The sequence below is a fragment of the Pongo abelii genome, chromosome 8 (assembly GCF_028885655.2).
Source record: "Pongo abelii isolate AG06213 chromosome 8, NHGRI_mPonAbe1-v2.0_pri, whole genome shotgun sequence".
Lineage (NCBI taxonomy): Eukaryota > Metazoa > Chordata > Mammalia > Primates > Hominidae > Pongo > Pongo abelii.
The window spans coordinates 116,968,391-116,976,308 of NC_071993.2; the positions used below are offsets into that span (position 1 = coordinate 116,968,391).

General features: G+C 42.4%; 1 long non-coding RNA gene across 1 annotated transcript; it reads right to left on the minus strand.

Moving 5' to 3' along the window:
- Window positions 1-242: 242 nt before the first annotated feature.
- On the minus strand, window positions 243-4,457 carry LOC100937134 (uncharacterized). Its single transcript, XR_008510615.2, has 3 exons — window positions 4,415-4,457; window positions 1,804-1,884; window positions 243-900 (listed from the first exon to the last, which is right to left on the minus strand). It is a non-coding gene; the product is annotated as an uncharacterized LOC100937134 (long non-coding RNA).
- Between the last annotated feature and the right edge of the window lie 3,461 nt (window positions 4,458-7,918).

Genomic DNA, 7,918 nt, shown 5'->3' on the forward strand with positions numbered 1-7,918 from the left:
CTTGTAACCAAAACATCCTCAGTGATAGAACTAGTAGTAGATCCTCAATAACTATTTGTTGAATTGAACCAACTTGTAAAAACGCATTAATTATACATTGTCCTTCAAGTGATCCAATGCCTTGATCCCATTAAACTACACACATCTCATTAAGAAGCACTTCAGTGGCAGAGATTGTTTTATTTATTTTTTATTTATTTTAGAGGTTTACAGTAATCATAGGCCTCGTGGGGTGCCTCAGATCACACTATGGAGGCAGCTAGACATGCTGCCTGCATGTGAGCCCAATTCTCTCTCCATTTCAATTTCCTTGTCTCTAAATCCAAGTGATAAAACTTGCACTTCCTTCTACCACCCCGGGTCATGAAAAAGTTAGGAAACCAAACGTATTACATTTTATAAGGTTTGTTTTCCACTGCAAGAAGTGTGGATGCTATCTATATAAAGTGGGACTCCTCACATTTGGAGGGGCAATTTCTCTCTTGGGAAACTTGTGAGAAGAGCTCTTAGGTTGGCTCCTTACACTGATGAAACCTCTAATGAGGTGTCAAAACCACAAACAAAACTATAACACATTATGGCCAAAACAAACTTATTAAATGCTGATAAAATCGTTAAGATGAGTAGGTTGAATTGGATCAGAGGTTTTTGACCATATTGTGCTAACACACTGGTGAGTCACAACCCCATGTGCCATATATGTTATAAGTACTTGCTCTCTAATAATTGTCCATGTTTTTTATTTACTATAGGGAACATCTGTTGGTTTTGCCCACTCTGCTTCCATTCTCCCATTTTCTAGTAACGCCCCTCAGTCTTCCTTTGGGGAATACCCCCATAGCCCCTCTTAGTCCATGTGGTTCAAATGAGGCTGATGCCACCTCCATCCCCACTTCCATCCTGGAAAGAAAGAAAGAGAGAGAGGATGTATTCCTAGGCAATCAGCATATCCCACTGCCCTGAAAACAGTGGCTGATTCAAGGATAGGGGACAGTGATTCCAAGTCAGTCCAATGAGTCTTAATCTTAGAACTTAACACTGAAACTATTGGGAGAAGAAAGCTCTCTTTTCACAGAGGGTGCTAAGCTTTGGGGATACAAACTGAAGCCTGCCAACAGCCATTTATCACTCATGAAAAGACTCTGTCTGACAGTGTTGATACAAAGAAAAGCAGAACCTAGAGATGAATAAATAGTCTAAGTTCTGACAAAACCATTTGATCCACTGGATCTAGCCAGGACTAAAGCATCTACTGCTGGATAGTCTTTAATTTCACAAGTCAATAAATATCAACTCTTGCTTAAGTCGGTTTGGGTCAGGGTTTTGTTCCATGTGAGAATCCTGAGTTTGCATTTTTGAAAAATAAATTAGAGTGATCAAGGTCACCCTTATAATAACCTCTCTCACTAACATTCTGGTATGCTTTCTTGAGTGAGTGAGAGTGGGGTGGAGAAGGAGCCAATGCCAGCGATGGCATTTTGCTTACAGTTTAGGTGCCTCTTAAAGTGAGAGACCAAAAATCTGAGCCACCAAAGTAATGTGTCCTGCTCCTGCCCACGATTCATCTGTGCATCTTCACAAGATAAAAGACTGAAACCTCTTTACTATTATTTCTGAAGTTCCTTCCAGCTCTACAACTTCCAGAGCATCTAAATGACTTTTATCATCACAGTGCAGTTCTGTCTATGGCTTTTTGTACTTCCTTAAGTATTCCCTGCCCAACGCACAGCAACATTTGCACTTAGACAACCCTAAGCAGTCAACAGCCCTTATAATACCACTTCACAGATGGAGAAACTGAACCTGAGAATGGTGAAGTGACTTGCTCAGCCACAGAGCATGGGAAACTCAAGTTTGCTTCCTAACCAGCTCCCTTTCTTCCTCCTGCAAGGGCAAAATGAGATCATAAATAGGAAAGCACTTTGAAAAGAAAGAATCTCTATTGATGCCAGATGTATTATTATAAAGCCAAACCTAAGTATAGGGTGACCTTGTTATCACCCCCAGAGGTGGAGATGCTTACAGATCTGGCCGGCTTAATCTCCGGATACCCTGGGGAGAGCATCTGGGGCTTTCTCCAGCAGGGTTAAGTTTTGCATGTTCCTGACATCACTTTCTCCAGAGGGGACCCATCAGAAAGAAAAGAGTGACATCCCCCCATTCCTTAAAAACATCACCCCCTCAATTTTGCACAACTCAGGCCAATCCAAACGTCAGAGGGTAATAGTGTTGATGTCAGGATTCAAAATTTATAGACAGTGTGGACATATGCGATGGTTTGTTTGGGGAAATGGATTTGTCATGTGCAGGATATATGGCACCAGATAAAACATCCTGACAATATTACACGATTGGGGAGGAGGGGGTGCACAAGGATATTATTTTGAAAGTACACTGTTATGACATTTTAAAAATTCCAGAGTGAATGCTGAGAAGATCCAGAGGTTAATGTGATGCTGAAACATGCAGCTGTGCAGGACCATAAAGAATCATCCATTTTGTATCACAAAGTACATTTTTCATCTTCTTCTCCCTCAAATCATGGAATTGGGGGCAGGGGTATTTTAAGCAAATTTGATTTAAGTACATTTAAAAGAGACTAATACAAAAGTAGTAATAAAGATTCATCTTTTTGAAATTTTGAAAATAATCCAAGCTGGGTGTGGTGGCTCACACCTGTAATCCCAGTATTTTGGGAGGCCGAGGCGGGTGGATCACGAGGTCAGGAGATCAAGACCATCCTGGCTAACACCGTGAAACCCCGCCTCTACTAAAAATACAAAAAATATATATATATATTAGCTGGGTGTGGTGGTGGGCACCTGTAGTCCCAGCTACTCAGGAGGCTGAAGCAGGATAATGGTGTGAACCTGGGAGGCGGAGCTTGCAGTGAGCCAAGATTGCGCCACTACACTCCAGCCTGGATGACAGAGCGAGACTCCATCTCAAAAAAAAAAAAAAGAAAAAAAAGAAAAGAATCCAAATAATCTAAAAATAAAAATTTGTCCAAAATTGCAAGATTTTTGACCTGCAATCCCAGCGAACTATAAACTCTGCTTCTTCTCTTGCCAGCTGGCCAACATAAATGGCTGCCATCCTTTGCCAAGAGGAACCTTATATCATGAGATTTATTTATTTGTTTTCTACTCATCTGAGGTCTCATAAAGTACAACCCTAACAAAATGCAGCTTCCTTATACTTAGATGCAGTAAAGTTTTTCAGAGGGCCTATTATATATAGGCTTTCACATGTCTGCTATTTTAAACCTAACAATAGCTTTAACAGGTAGATAACGCCATCCTCATTTCACAGAGGAGAAAATGGAGGCTTAAAGGATTTGAGTAGCTTGCCCATGGTTATGTAGTGAGGAAGTTGCAGAGCCAGAACTCACATTCAGGGCTTCTATCTCCTCTCCACCACAACCACTCAAGCCAAAAGAGATGAATTTGACTGCATTTGTGCATATAGTCATTGTTCTCCAAGCATGTGTCAGACACTGTGCTAGGCACTAGGTCAGTGAGGGCAGGAAGATTCCAGAACCAAGATGTCATACGGGCAGGCAGTGCTATAAGGCCTAGGGTCAGAAGTTCCAGGTCAGTTCCAGCAGGTATCAGTATCTGGAGATATGCATGGCCGTGAGAGATGGACGGGGTGGGGTGGGTCCCCTTCGCCTGGATGGTGTGTTGAACAACACAAACAAAGCTAAGAGTGCTTCCCTTCTAGGTTAGGTTAACTTCACACCAGAAATTATGGAGATTCATTGTAATGATAGAAATAGAAATAAGAAAGCTCAGCCAAGTTGGTAGGCCCTCGTGTGAACCAAGCTAAACCACCAGACTGCACAGAAAGAAAAAAATCCGTGGCCCAGCATAGGGAGTTTGGGAGTCTTAGGGAGTTTTGTTCTTGGTTTGGGGTCTGGAAGCTGGTAGTCGAATCAGCAGGTTATCTTGTGGACTTTCAGATCTGGTGCTCACTGGTCCCTGGCGTCCTACCATTACCATGCCTCCGCTGTTTCCTTTCTCTCTCCTTCTACTTCAGCTGCTCCTGTTGCAACTGACCGAGTCCTTTCCACCCTTCTTCCCTCCCCATAGAGCTGCTTGTTCAGGACTTCTACGACTTCATGAATTCTATTTACTGTTTTTTTCTCTCTATGTATCTTTGGCTTTTGTTCTTCCTACCAACTGATTCTCTCACTCTCTCTTACTCTCTGACTCCTGAGGGAGAACCTCTGATTGGTTCACTTAAACACTATTTCCCTCTGGTGCAAATGTCTTGCACCAGGCTACTTTTTAGACTGTGGGCCAACCTATGCACTAGCTGACCTTGGGTCAAGTGCTCACTCCTGATCCAGTTAGCTATGATGCTGCGAACGGGGTAGGGGTGGGGTCGTATGGGACACAGCATGACCACCTACCTGTGCATAAAGAGCTTAAGGCCATTTCCTCAGCAAGGAACTGTAGGTGTAGGGTTGCCAGATAAAAAAACAGGATACACAGTTAAATCTGAATTTCAGATAAACAGTGAATAATTTCCTAATAGAAGTATGTCCCATAGATGGCACGGGACATGCAAATATTATTTATTGCTAAGCTGAAATGTAAATTTGTTGCTAAGCTGAAATGTAAATTTGTTGCTAAGCTGAAATGTAAATTTAACAAGGTGTCCTGTATTCTTATTTGTTAAATCCAGCAACCCTATATAAGAGAAATTATTAGAAGAACTTGTAGATATCCCTCGAAGGCTTGGCCAGTTCAAAAGAGAAAGGAGGTAAGAGAACTAAGGCCATGGATGCAGAGAAGGACATCCAAACTACATCAAAATCAAGGGACAGGAAGCAGGTATAGGAAGCCAGAGATAATAAACCCATAGATCCAGAGAAGGAATCCATGAGTGGGAGAAGTAGGAGGAGGGTGGTCGCATGTACATGCCTGATACAGAAAACTGTTGTCCCCAGCTAGCTTGTAAGGTGATCTCCATGGGCAACATGTGGGAGGGGGTTCTGGAAGACAGGCAGGCAGCAGGATTCTGCTCATGGGTTCATCCAGACAAGGGACATAACCTATGTCTATCAATGGGAAGAGGGAGATGTTAATGACATTGTCCAGTCTCCAGGACCACTGGCTTACAAAACTGTAGCACAGAGACTACAGAGCAGAAAATTTAAGCAAAAGCTCAATTGTTTCAATTAGGCAAAGGTAGCCATAGGCTGTAGTTCAGGAAGCAAGCAAGCCTCTGGGACATACCCCATACCATTGGGATACTGGGCTCAGATGAGCACAACTAAATTGAGGTCCTACTTCTGCAGGCTGGAGACTCCAACCAACCATTTGCCAAGATAAGGGTGGGCTCAGGAACCAAAGAAGGGGTCGATTTCCTAGTAAGTGAGGCAAAGGAAGCCTGGGCTTGGCAACTCACAGTGTTATAATTTTTTCAACTTTCACTTCCTGGGGCACTGGGGAGTCAAACCAGGCTGAACTTCCCAGAGTTGGGCCTGGACATGGAGCTGAGAGAAAGAAAGTCTGAGACCTGAATGAATGGGGAGCAGGAATCAGATTCAAAACAAAGTTTCAGCAAAGAAAATAAGGCAAGATCACAGGAGTAGTGAGGGAGACAAGGCCTAGAAAGATCCTCTCAGATAAATGTCCCTTGGGCACCTGCATCAAACCTGTGGGCAGGCAGATAGGAGTGAAACGGTTTGGGCTTTGGTTTGGTTTTTGATCATGTTGCACGACAATCCACACTTTATATACTAGTTTACCTTTACTAGGTGGGTTGCATGCTGCTATTTCCTAATCTCTAATCTCTTTTATTTCATTTCTATGTTGTTTAGAAATATGACTCACTACATTGATTTCACAGCCCATTAATGGGTCATACCTCATAGTTTGAAAAACATCAGCTTAGATTATATTCGATATACCTTTGGACTATTCTTTTTTTTATCACTGGCCCTTGGTAATGCCGTGTTTTGAGATGTCTGCCTTTCTCATACAACCCCTTCTCTGAGAACAGTTTCCCACTTCCCCTAGATGGGCTCTCCAAAGGCAGTGAGGCTCTGGACCTATGTGCCTACAACATGATGTTCCCAATCTGAGCATATCTGATTGGAGAAGAGTGGACAACTGGCCCAAAATGGACCACCAAATGTTTTCTTCCAGAAATTTGGAATTTGGCCATTGAGATTAATAGTTAGTTGGATGGTGGGTGGTCCTTGAGACAGGACTATACAACATATGGTTGTGGACTACACAACTCTAGAAATTACCAGTGACAGCCGGGCACAGTGGCTCACACCTGTAATCCCAGCACTTTGGGAGGTCGAGGCAGGTGGATCACAAGGTCAGGAGTTCGAGACCAGCCTGGCCAATATGGTGAAACCCCATCTCTACTAAAAAAAAAAATACAAAAAAAAATTAGCCGGGTGTGGTGGCACATACCTGTAATCCCAGCTACTTGGGAGGCTGAGGCAGAGAGAATTGCTTGAATCTGGGAGGCGGAGGTTGCAGTGAGCCGAAATTGCGCCACTGCACTCCAGCCTGGGTGACAGAGTGAGACTCCGTCTCAAAAAAAAAAAAAAAGAAATTACCAGTGACATAGACTATAGGTAAAAGATGCTCCCTAGGGTGGCTTAGTGTACAACCTATGCAACTGTACATGACAACTTCGTTGGAGTTGAAAGTTAATTTAGTTCCAGGGCTAAAATGACTGCATTCTATCAAGTACTTATGAAACAAGTTTAAAAAAAAAAAAAAAGCTTTTATGATATTACCAGTTAGAACCTAAATTTATTTTAGGGAAAGAATTATCTTTGTATGGGAAAGTACCATGATAAGCTGCTCAGGAAATCCGTCAATAACAAACATAAGTTGATGCCAAGACATGAGAGAAGGACAAAAGACGCTCCACTGGAGATAAAGAAGAAATCTTCTCGGTTTTTCTCCTAAAATGTAGAGAAAGAGTTGAGCAATCCTATATTAGGAGGAAGCTGGTAGACCTACCTGGAATGCCAATCTATAAGCAGTAGTGAAACCTCATTAGGATAATTTAAATGTCACTAAAAATGCAAAGAAAATTGGAAAATTTAGGCTAACAAAACTCAGAAAGAGAAGGGTACATTTTTAATGAACACTTTGATAAGCCATATGGGGTTGGGGTGAGTCCCCAGGGACATGATTGCATAAAAACAGATAGTTGTTGTTTTTTTTTTAAAAAAAAAAACAAAAAAAAAAAACCTCTAAACAGGGTGGGTTGAGCAAAATCCATTTATTCTATTTTATTCTACACATTTCTTCTATTTTAGTAAGTTGTGCATATTGGGGCCAGAGCTGAATTGCTCAGGATGACAGAGTAGAGGCTGAGTGTGGTCCTCCTACTTTGCTTTGTACCCCAGGCAGGATTCTGCCTCCCCTCCAAGTAGCAATTTGAAAAAGCATCCAATTGTTAGATTTCCCAATGTACCAACTTGTTAGTCTTTCCAGAATATCCAAGGGCTTTTGTCTGGCTCTTGGTACAAGTAAAGGGAAAAATGACAAATAAAGGGAGAGAGAAGAATGAAAACTAAGCAGAAAAGTTGGGGCTAGGTGAAGTGAAGGGCCAGGGATACTCACTAGTGGTAGGTGACTTCAGGGTTGTGACACGTCTGTTTCATTTGAGGTTTGCACCCCTGTGGGTGTAAGCCCTTCCTCTACTTATTCCTCACCAATTTCTCACCACAATCTCTTACTCTCATAAATAATTTGGGTGAGTGAAAAGTATATATGTATGAGTGTGTAACTCAAAGGAAAAAAAGAAAAGGAAAAAGGGTGGAACAGAACAGAGACCAGCCGGGTACGGTGGCTCACACCTGTAATCCCAGCATTTTCAGAGGCCAAGACAGGAGGATTGCTTGAGCCCAGGAGTTCCAGGCTGCAGTGAGCTG